Below are 12,452 nucleotides of genomic sequence, written 5' to 3'. Positions count from 1 at the left end.
CAAAAACATTTAAAATACAGGAAAAGGTTATCAGGGTGATTAAAAAAAGCTAAATGTAAGGATTCCTGTAGACCCCTTTTTAAAACTCTGAAAATATTGCCACTGCCTTGCTTGTATTTATACGAAATACTAATTTTCACAAAAGGGAGCATCTTAAAAAAGGAAAATCTCTTCAAACACAACTATGAAATACACACATATGAAACTAGACAGAAGATGAACTTACACAGGAACACAGTAAATACAAACTTATGCGAAAGAGGAGTGTATCATTCTGGAGCAATGTTATATAACATTCAATGCATTTAAAAAAAGTTAAAACAGTTCTTGCTTGACCACTGCTTCCATTTTTTGTCTGAGTTTATGGAACATCATAATAAGTAAACCTCGTTTACCAAATTTCACTAATTGTCAATTCATAATATAGTTTACATAGCGCTTATCTTGTCACCTCACTTAATAACTGCTGTTATCACATGTAGAAGCAATGTAGTACATCAACCTATATTAGTATGCATTTTTATTATGTCAACAATGTAGTCAAAATGACTACTGTATTGTAAACTAACTAGGTTTACCACTGTCCTATATCACATGTACAAACAATGTACTGATTCTTGGAACATACATTTACTGCAAGGCGGTGGTGAAAATGTGTTGCTACTACTTGGCTCGGACAGTGTACATTCCCAGTGTGCATGTTATGGAAATTGGTTATTCCGTCGCGAGTGAAACACGCTTCATCTGTGAGGAGTATTTTGTTTGCAAAATCATGTTGCGCGCTTTGTAACAAACACCACTATAAGAATACTCGTCGCAGAGGGAAATCGGTGCCCTTCCAACGCTCGTACGCGTTGAATGTGGTGAGGCTGCAGACGCTCCTCTTTGAAAGTGCGATGAGCGACAGTGTGCGATACACCCACTTGGCGGTCGGTGCTTCTAGGACTCTGAGTAGAATCTTCGTGGATGCGATTCAGAATTTGTTCCTCAGTTTCTAACGCACGTTCTTCGCGTTGTGTGCCTCTGCCTTCCGTAATCTATGCAAATGAAATACGTACACGTAAGCTGTATTCTGTTGTGATTTACTTAATAATAATACAAAAGCATATCAGAACAGACAATATGTTTCGCATGCAGAATTAAAGATAAAGATCACTACTGTACTTCGTATCGAATGAATCGCAGGGCGATCGAGTAAAAGCACACAGTTTTTAAGATACAATATATATGTTGTTGTTGTTGTGGTCTTCAGTCCTGAGACTGGTTTGATGCAGCTCTCCATGCTACTCTATCCTGTGCAAGCTTCTTCATCTCCCAATACGTATTGCAGCCTACATCCTTCTGAATCTGCTTAGTGTATTCATCTCTTGGTCTCCCTCTACGATTTTTACCCTCCACACTGCCCTCCAATTCTAAACTGGTGATCCCTTGATGCCTGAGAACATGTCCTACCAACCGATCCCTTCTTCTAATCAAGTTGTGCCACAAACTCCTCTTCTCCTCAATCCTATTCAGTACCTCCTCATTAGTTATGTGATCTAATCTAATCTTCAGCATTCTTCTGTAGCACCACATTTCGAAAGCTTCTATTCTCTTCTTGTCCAAACTATTTATCTCGATGTTAACAAATTTTTCTTCTTCAGAAACGCTTTCCTTGCGATTGTCAGTCTACATTTTATATCTTCTCTACTGCGACCATCATCAGTTATTTTGCTCCCCAAATAGCAAAACTCCTTCACTACTTTAAGTGTCTCATTTCCTAATCTAATTCCCTCAGCATCACTCGACTTAATTCGACTACATTCCATTATCCTCGTTTTGCTTTTGTTGATGTTCATCTTATATCCTCATTTCAAGACACTGTCCATTCCGTTCAACTGCTCTTCTAAGTCCTTTGCTGTCTGATAGAATTACAATGTCATCGGCGAACCTCAAAGTTTTTATTTCTTCTCCATGGATTTTAATACCTATTCCGAATTTTTCCTTTGTTTCCTTCATTGCTTGCTCAAAATACGGATTGAATAACATCGGGGAGAGGCTACAACCCTGTCTCACTCCCATCCCAACCACTGCTTCCCTTTAATGTCCCTCGACTCTTATAACTGCCATCTGGTTTCTGTACAAATTGTAAATAGTCTTTCGCTCCCTGTATTTTACCTTTGCTACCTTTAGAATTTGAAAGAGCGTATTCCAGTCAACATTGTCAAAAGCTTTCTGTAAGTCTACAATACTAGAAACGTAGGTTTGCCTTTTCTTAATCTATCTTCTAAAATAAGTCGTAGGGTCAGTATTGCCTCACGTGTTCCCATATTTCTACGGAATCCAAATTGATCTTCCCCGATCTTGATCTTCTACCAATTTTTCCATTCGCCTGTAAAGAATTCGCGTTAGTATTTTGCAGCCGTGACTTATCAAACTGATAGTTCGGTAATTTTCACGTCTGTCAACGCCTGATTTCTTTGGGATTGGAATTATTATATTCTTCTTGAAGTCTGAGGGAATTTCGGCTGTCTCATACATTTTGCTCACCAGAAGGTAGAGTTTTGTCAGGACTGGCTCTCCCAAGGCTGTCAGTAGTTCTAATGGAATGTTGTCTACTCCCGGGGCCTTGTTTCGACTTAGGTCTTTCAGTGCTCTGTCAAACTCTTAACGCGGTATCATATCTCCCATTTCCTCTTCATCTACATCTTCTTCCATCTATCAAAATCTTCATGTAGTATCATATCTCCCCTTTCATCTCCATCTACATGATCTTCCATTTCTATAACATTGCCCTCAAGTACGTCGCCCTTGTATAGACCCTGTATATACTCCTTCCACCTTTCTGCTTTCCCTTCTTTGCTTAGAACTGGGTTTCCATCTGAGCTCTTGATAGTCATACAAGTGGTTCTCTTTTCTCCAAAGGTCTCTTTGATTTTCCTGTAGGCAGTATCTGTTTTACCCCTAGTAATAAGCGGCTCTACATCCTTACATTTGTCCTCTAGCCATCCCTGCTTAGCCATTTTTCACTTCCTGTCGATCTAATTTTTGAGACGTTTGTATTCCTTTTTGCCTGCTTCATGTACTGCATTTTTAAATATAGGGGGAACATTAATTAAACCGACAAACTGCAGCAAGGGATTCCTGATTCGAAAAGGACGAAAAAAGTCCTATGAACTTGTGTCCTAAAATGCATCGTTACAACGGTAGATGGCGCTGACGATTGAACGTTCATCTGACCACTGTCGTGTGTTCCTTGTGTGCTGCAGGCTGAGTGACTGACGCAGCATACTGTAAGCAGCAACATTGTCCGGTATGCACGTCGGAAACAAGCCGAAATCGTATTTGTGACGGCCAAGCAGATGGAAAAGGTAGAGAGGCAGCACGGCTATACCAGAACAGGTACCCTCACATTCACCAACCTCATCACACACATGGGTCCTTGCAGACAGACGAAAGTGCGGGGAGGCGGAAGACATTGCGTACACCAGATTTGGAGAACCGGGGTACTACAGGATATTGAGGTGAACCCTAGTACAAGCTCCAGGCAAGTGGCCCGCCAACATGCTGTAAGCCAGTGTAGGATTACGTGTATCCCGCATGACAACCACTGCTACGCCTGTCCCCTCAAACGAGTTCAAGGATTATCAGCAACGGATTTCCCACTATGGGAAGGATTTTGTCGATGGTCTTTGCAGCACACCGCCACAATTATCGTATTTCTGTCATCAGTCCTCTTCACCGACGAAGCAACATTTACCAAAACTGGTATCATCAATCTGCATAATCGTCATCTGTGGGCTGCAGATAATCCTCGGGGAATACTTGAGGCGTCTCATCAGCATCAATGTGTGGCCAGGAATTCTTGTCGTCCACATACGTGGACGGGTTAATATTCCACAACGCCTTGACAGTGAACTTCCTGTGGCATACTCTGCCTCGGCTGCTTGAGCATGTGCCTTTGCCAATACGACAAGTTCTGTGGTTTCTGCAGATCGGAGTACCACCCCACTTCCGTATTAGAGTTCGTCGACCCTCTGCATCTTCCGTAAACACTGGATAGGACGCGGAGACCCTGTAGCATAGCTTTCTAGATCAACGGACTTAAACCTCCAGGATTTTTACTTCTGGCGGCATCTGAAGAGCGTTGTATGTGTTGAACCAGTTCCTGGTGAGGAGACACTTCAACAGCGTGGTCACGACGCCCTTGACGCTATTCAGAGAAAGGCCGGAACGTGGGAAAGAGTGCGACAATCCATTTTGCGACCTGTGGAGGAGGAGGAGGAGATTAGTGTTTAACGTCCCGTCGACAACGAGGTCATTAGAGACGGAGCGCAAGCTCGGGTGAGGGAAGGATGGGGAAGGAAATCGGCCGTGCCCTTTCATAGGAACCATCCCGGCATTTGCCTGAAGCGATTTAGGGAAATCACGGAAAACCTAAATCAGGATGGCCGGAGACGGGATTGAACCGTCGTCCTCCCGAATGCGAGTCCAGTGTGCTAACCACTGCGCCACCTCGCTCGGTGCGACCTGTGATCGCGTGCATTGCATCCCATACAGGTTGTGACGTGGATGCGATGCAGCTCCGTATTGTGTTCTGGAACGATTTGTTGTCATTGCTTACACACTATCGATTTCAGGTGTGAAATCTTATGGGACTTAACTGCTAAGGTCATCAGTCGTCGATTTCAGGAAACATGTCCATAGAAGCATGAGATTTTCACTCTTCAGCGGAATGTGTGCTGATATGAAACTTTCCGGCAGATTAAAACTTGGTTCCGGACCGAGACCAGAACTCGGGACCCTTGCCTCTCGCGGGCAAGTGCTCTACCATCTGAACTACCCAAGCACGACTGACGCCCCGTCCTCGCAGCTTTACTTCTGCCAGTACCTCGTCTCCTGCCTTCCAAACGTTACAGAAGCTCTCCTGGGAACCTAGCAGAACTATTGCGGAGACATGGCTTAGCCACAGCCTGGGGGATGTTTCCAGAATGAGATTTTCACTCTGCAGCGGAGTGAAAGTTTGGAAAGTAGAAGACGAGGTACTGGGAGAAGTACAGCTGTGAGGACGGGCGTGAGTCGTGCTTGGGTAGCTCAGTTGATAGAGCACTTGCCCGCGAAAGGCAAAGGTCCCGAGTTCGAGTCTCGGCCCGGCACACAGCTTTAATCTGCCACGAACTTTCATGTCCGTAGGACTTTCTTCCTCCATTTCCATTAGGAAACTGTGCACGAAGTGCCCGTGTGGTTTGAGGCGCTATGCCACGGATTGCGCGGCCCCTCCCCCGGAGGTTCGAGTCCTCCCTCGGGCATGTGTGTATGTGTTGTTCTTAGCAAAAGTTAGTTTAAGTAGTGTGTAAGTCTAGGAACTGATGGGCTCAACAGTTTTGTCCCTTAGGAGTTCACACATATTTGAACATTCCATTAGGAATTCATCCCTGCAGTTTGTCAGGTTCATTAATTTTGCACACTTAATATATCACGGACACGCAGTCCTCCCACGGAATTTTTCCATTCGTCTTCCCTAATACTCATTTCATGCGTTCGTTTTTTTTTTTTTTTATTGTTAGTGTTGGCCTCAAATATTTAAGCGACATGTTCCAGATGTTCGCCATCAATTTTGTTATCTGATACAATTACAGAAAGAGACAGGATGGAAATGAAGGAGGTGGGAAACGGGTGGGCGGAGGGGGGACAGTAAGGCACACGCCCCTCCAACCTCAAACTAGAAATGTCGCGATTGTAACAACACACATACTTAGCATAGTTCGTGCCGGCGGTTCTCGTGGATATGAGCCCCGCTTGACCCCGGCGACTCCCGCTAGCTGGTTTCGTGCGCTCTAGATTCCCGGCTGTCCGGCCTGGTATTCCGGCCGGCGCGTGCCGTGCCGATCCCGTCGCATTAGCCGTAGTGACCGGTGACGTAACGCGCGCCGAGGAGCTGTCTGCGCTGGCCGCGGGGTCAGCGACCCGCGCCGAGGGGAGGATGTGGCCGCGCCGGAAGTCGCCGGCCGCTAGTTCTGCCTGCCGGGGGCCCGCCTCCCTGCCACGCCGTGCCTCGCCTCGGCCGTGCCTCTCCTTGAGGTGTCCCCAGTCAGTCGCGAATACACGGGGATCATGATTATCTCCTCTCCACTAACAGCATGTCATTATAAGCATTTATTGTAATTTTATATGTTTTTCCTCGTTTCTTAACTGTTTCTATATTCACAACTACATCTAGATCTATACTCTGAAAACCACCGTAATATTCGATTTTATGTAAATGTAAGTGTACTCTTTGAGGAGTGAGTTTGTTCAGTTAGCTTAATCAACAAGATGCCGGCCGAAGTGGCCGTGCGGTTAAAGGCGCTGCAGTCTGGAACCGCAAGACCGCTACGGTCGCAGGTTCGAATCCCGCCTCGGGCATGGATGTTTGTGATGTCCTTAGGTTAGTTATGTTTAACTAGTTCTAAGTTCTAGGGGCTAATGACCTCAGCAGTTGAGTCCCATAGTGCTCAGAGCCATTTGAACCATTTTTTTAATCAACAAGACAGCTTGCACTACTTGTAGTAAGATATTTTTCCCCTTTTTCTTTTAAGTTTCGTAATTGACGAAAGATTGCACAACGGAACAGGAACAGTGATCAAGTATGAATGACCTTAGGTGTTTACTAAAAAGTGAGATTGATTTTATCGTATGTGGAGAACTATTCTAAATTTGTATCACACTATTTGTACTGCAACTTTCATAAGCCGGTGTCCTTATTGACTGGAGATGGTACTTTCCTATTTACTTTAAATCATGTTCACGGATAAATGGTCCAAATGGCTCTGAGCACTATGGGACTTAACATCTGAGGTCATCAGTCCCCTAGACTTAGAACTAATTAAACCTAACTAACGTAAAGACATCACAACATCCATGCCCGAGGCAGGATTCGAACCTGCGACCGTAGCGGTCGCGCGGTTCCAGACTGAAGCGCCTAGAACTGTTCGGCCACAACGGCCGCCTGTTCACGGATACTGAAGTTTTTATTTATGTATGCTACAGACAGAACAACGTGACTAGCATATCGACAATGGAGGAAATGTGCGATTTAACAGAACTAACATATGAATTTTACGCGCTCCCATTTCGTAAACAGCGTGATAAACGAACAGAAAACATCCCACAACTACCACTGCAGCGTGTTGCGATCGCATGTAGCACGTTGGGGCTCACGAACAGTACGAGCAAGTCGCATCAGTTCTGAGCGTTCAGCAGAAAGTTGAACTCGGCACGCTCAACGTTGACCTGCGAAAGCCCAGTGCGTGTACCGACGCCTTAACAGTAATAAATTAAAAACTTAACGGCAATTTATTCAAAAATGTTCACATGTGTGTGGAATCTTATGGGACTTAACTGCTAAGGTCATCAGTCCTAAGCTTACACACTACTTAACCTAAATTATCCTAAGGAGAAACACACACACCCATGCCCGAGGGGGGACTCGAACCTCCGCCGGGATCAGCCGCACGGTCCATGACTGCAGAGCCTTAGACCGTCGGCTAATCCGACCAGGCGCAATTTATTGAACAGTGTCTTGAAAGGAGGGTATAAGATGAACATCAACAAAAGCAAAACGAGGATAATGGAATGTAGTCGAATTAAGTCGGGTGATGCTGAGGGAATTACATTAGGAAATGAGACACTTAAAGTAGTAAAGGAGTTTTGCTGTTTGGGGAGCAAAATAACTGATGATGGTTGAAGCAGAGAGGATATAAAATGTAGACTGGCAATGGCAAGGAAAGCGTTTGTGAAGAAGAGAAATGTGTTAACATCGAGTATAGATTTAAGTGTCAGGAAGTCGTTTCTGAAAGTATTTGTATGGAGTGTAGCCATGTATGGAAGTGAAACGTGGACAATAAATAGCTTAGACAAGAAGAGAATAGAAGATTTCGAAATGTGGAGCTACAGAAGAATGCGGAAGATTAGATCACATAACTAATGAGGAGGTATTGAATAGAATTGGGGAGAAGAGGAGCTTGTGGCACAACTTGACTAGAAGAAGGGATCGGTTGGTAGGACATGTTCTGAGACATCGAGGGATCACCAATTTAGTATTGGAGGGCATCGTGGAGGGTAAAAATCGTTGAGCGAGACCAAGAGATGAATACACTAAGCAGATTCAGAAGGATGTAGGCTGCAGTAGGTACTGGGAGATGAAGAAGCTTTCACGAGATAGAGTAGCATGGAGAGCTGCATCAAACCAGTCTCAGGACTGAAGACCACAGCAACAACAACAACAACATACAATAGAAACAGCGAATAGGTGACCTGGTGCCTCTGTCTACATAATACGCCTTAATCTGCTTGTAGTCCTTGAAAACGCACAAGTTAAAACGAAAAACACAGTTTTTAACAGCGGTTTTCACCCTTTAGCACTGATATTCATGACGTCTAAATCGTGCTATGATCCCCGATTACAACATGAGTTTTGAGTAGGGATTCAAAACATTAAAATCAATAAGAGAACACAAGAGATTTTTTTTGTAATATTCAAAAATGTATCACTTTTAGAGAAAAACAACGAAGGATGGGCGGACAAAGTTTGCTTTTATTTGCCTACTTTGGTTCTACGGATCATGAAACTGGGAGAATCAAAATTCTGCAAAGTTCTGTTTCTACGTTTATTAAAGATAAGTAAATTTCAGAAACCGGTTGTTTTGAGCGATTTTAACAGTTAGAATAAATTGGTGTGGGAGAAAAAGCAATATAACCGAAAAGCGGTTGTCTCAGTGGTAACCACCATCCCAAGTTACGCTATGAAGAGGTGGAGCTTCCGTCCATGTGCTGACTGCGACTGTGGAGCTGAGGAGCAAACAAGTACTTGTAAAAGCATTCGATAAATAAATAATAATCGATAATGATGGTACGCGAAATCCTCAAACACGCACTGTACAGTGGCTTGGAGAGTACGTATGTAGATGCGGAACCCACGCCTTTCAAGAGTAAATATAGAGCGACTCGGTAACGAAAGAAACGGCCGGTGTCTCCCGGTGACGTGAAGGAACTCTCGGGTATCAAAGGGCAGGGCAGAGGGAGCAGTTTAATTAAGGGCGGTGACAAAGGGCGCAGTCGGGGGCGGCCGCTTTCAGGTGTGGCGCGAGACACAGCGGCGGCCGGCGCCTCGTTAGGCGGGGCCGGCAGCGCCGCCTCATTAGCTTCCTTCATTAGCGGGCCCGCTCCGATTGATAACGCCTCAACAGCGACAAATGGAAAGCTAAACGTCGCCGCTGGGTTAGCACTAGCCAAATGCCGCTTCAGCCGCTGCCGCCAGGGTCATCTTCACCTTACCGTTTCACCTGTCCACTCTCAATGTGGTGCAGTTGTTTGTAATACAACATCCTTGGCTAAGGTGGACGAAACCTGTGGTAATGCCGGCCGCGGTGGACTCGCGGTTCTAGGCGCTCAGTCCGGAACCGCGCGACTGCTACGGTCGCAGGTTCCAATCCTGCCTCGGGCATGGATGTGTGTGATGTCCTTAGGTTAGTTAGGTTTAAGTAGTTCTAAGTTCTAGGGGACTGATGACCACAGATGTTAAGTCCCATAGTTCTCACAAGGGAACATCCCCATCGCAGCCCCCTCAGATTTAGTTATAAGTTGGCACAGTGGATAGGCCTTGAAAAACTGAATACAGATCACTCGAGAAAACAGGAAGAAGTTGTGTGGAACTATGAAAAAATAAGCAAAATATACAAACTGGGCCGTCCATGCGTAAGATATGCAATATTAAGGGCAATGTGAGGCTAGGAGTGCTGTGGTCCCGTGGTTAGTGTGAACAGCTGCGGAACGAGAGGTCCTTGGTTCAAATCTGCCCTCCACTGAAAATTTTGCTTTCTTTATTTTCGCAAAGTTATGATCTGTCCGTTCGTTCATTGACGTCTCTGTTCACTGTAATAAGTTTAGTGTCTGTGTTTTGCGACCGCACCGCAAAACCGTGTGATTAGTTGACGAAAGGACGTGCCTCTCCAATGGGAACCGAAAACATTTGATCGCAAGGTCATAGGTCAACCGATTCCTCCACAGGAAAACACGTCTGATATTTTGTATACGACACTGGTGACAGCATGTGCGTCACATGACAGGAATATGTTGTCGACCCACCTAACTAGTACACTTGACGAATGGGTGAAAAGTTTCTTCTACCTTTCCCGATTTAGGTTTTCTTGTGGATGTAATAATCACTCGCAAAAAAGTGATGAAAACATAAGAGTTTTTCACATAAACTGAAAATAAAAAGTTAAAATTTTCGGTCGAGGGAAGATTTGAACCAATGACCTCTCGTTCCACAGCTGTTCACGCTAACCATGGGACCACGGAGCTCCTCACCTCACATTGCCCTTAATATTGCCTATCTTACGCATGGACGACCCAGTTTGTATATTTTGCTTATTTTTTCATAGTTCCACACAACTTCTTCCTGTTTTCTCGATCGATCTGTGTTCAGTTTTTCAAGGCCTATCCACTGTGCCAACTTATAACTAAATCTGAGGGGGGTGCGATGGGGATGTTCCCTTGTCAGAGCCAGCCTGTGGTAATGTTACCGTGTAAAGAGTGCTCGACGGTTCAGATTTTATGCTTCTGTAGCGCCACATAATTTTTCCTTGGTGTTACGAATATGTGCAATTCAGTGGTGTGCAAAAGTTAAGGACAAAGTCGCATGATGCGTCACTGTCAAGTAACTTAGTTCAGTGAAACTTGGACCATATACGGAAGGAGCTGCTACAGTATAGTACTGTAACTGGGTTTTCTCTTTTGATGCTAGTCAATTGTCAGGATGAGCATTACTGCAAAGGGCATTTGATTCTAAAGCATTATGTCAGGGTGAGAAACACTAAATAAATTACTTTTTCTCTCTTAACAATAGGTGGGCAGGGTGGGTTCTCCCTTGGCTCGGGTATGAGGTAGAATTAAAAGCATTTTTACATAAGATAACTTTTATTGAAAGTTTCGTACAACTGTATATCACTGGATGTTCTGGTTCGGAGAACGGCAGCTGTGTCGTTTGCGAAGCCTTCTGCTGCGGCAGCGGCGGCGGCGGCTGCGTCTGATTATGCGTAGCGGTGTGTATCTCGTGTCGCCGTCTCGCCCAGTTGACTGGAGACGCGCAGCGCGAGATGGCCCGTTTAATTATTGAGAACGACGTCGTGAATCGGATGGTGATACCTTGGATGTGGCATCCCAGTGTTTCTCTCTCTATGCGGCCGCGTGTGACAGTGTTGTGCGTCGGCCAGCGGAGCGGCGCGGCGGGGGAAGGTCAGTGTCCCGGACTCGAACAACGGACTCCAGCTTGCCAGTCTTCGGCTGCCAGATCTTCATCCCAGCTCACAGGTGACTGCTGATGTGAGGCCGTCTCCTTCCCATCCTCACGAGACCCGGGTACGTAAAAATCAGTCTTCAAATACCTTCTAACTTCTGTCTTCTGGCGGCGAGGCTGCTGCTTGCTATTCCATTACAGCGGCGGACTTGGTGCTTCTGTGTACGATGTAGTCTCTTCCTGCATAACGGTCTTCAGCACCAACTGAACTGTACTGGAACTGAACTGAAAAACCACTCTCTCAGGCCCACTGCGTCTAACGTATTTATTTACTTCAGTTCACTGGAGGTAAACGACTTCATGGTCATTGCCTCTTCTGTCACGTTGAAAAGCGTCTCGAAGAATCTTCTTAACGTCGGTCATTGGCTCTTGGAATGAAGGCGACGGCCTTTGATCACATGTGACAATTGAGAAACACGTGAGCCGGTCAATCCGCTTATGTGGGGAGGGCGATAGCTTCTCCTGAACGTGCTGACTTCACGGCCATTGCCTCTTCTGCTCTGCTCGCTGTTTGCCAGTGTGTAATTCTTCTAAACTAAACTAAGTTTTTCATTTATTTTCTAATTTCTACTTCACTTCACACTGATTTCACTAATTTATTTATCTATCTTAAGTACCACTTAACAGAACAGAAGGTACCTGGAAGAAATACGTAGTGAGACGAACTTATTCAAACACAATAATCACACTGAAGTGTGATGGTGTCCTGGCCATTACAAAAGGTGAGACATAGTTTTTAATCAGGAGTGTGATAATCCTGGTTGGCGATGCGTGCTCTACAACATGCTCACATGCTGGCCACAAGGCTGCTCCACCAGCGTTTTTGCAGACAACTGTTGGATGGTCGTTGAGGCATGTGGACGTACTGCAGAATGTCTCCACAACACATCTCACACACGCTCGATGGGATTTAAGTATGGGCAGAACGGGTAAGCCAGTCCACTCGCCGAATATCCTGTTGTACCAGGAGTTGCTCCACCTGCTCTCTTCACTACAGCTGCGCATTGTCATCCCCAAAAATGAAGTCACCCTGAAAAATTGCACATGGGCAAGGATTGGAGTAAATGTAAATATCGTGTGACTAGGGCCTCCCGTCAGGTAGACCGTACGCCGGGTGCAAGTCTTTCGATTTGAC

Source organism: Schistocerca cancellata, chromosome 1 (assembly GCF_023864275.1).
Source record: "Schistocerca cancellata isolate TAMUIC-IGC-003103 chromosome 1, iqSchCanc2.1, whole genome shotgun sequence".
NCBI lineage: Eukaryota > Metazoa > Arthropoda > Insecta > Orthoptera > Acrididae > Schistocerca > Schistocerca cancellata.
This window is presented reverse-complemented; position numbering follows the sequence as displayed.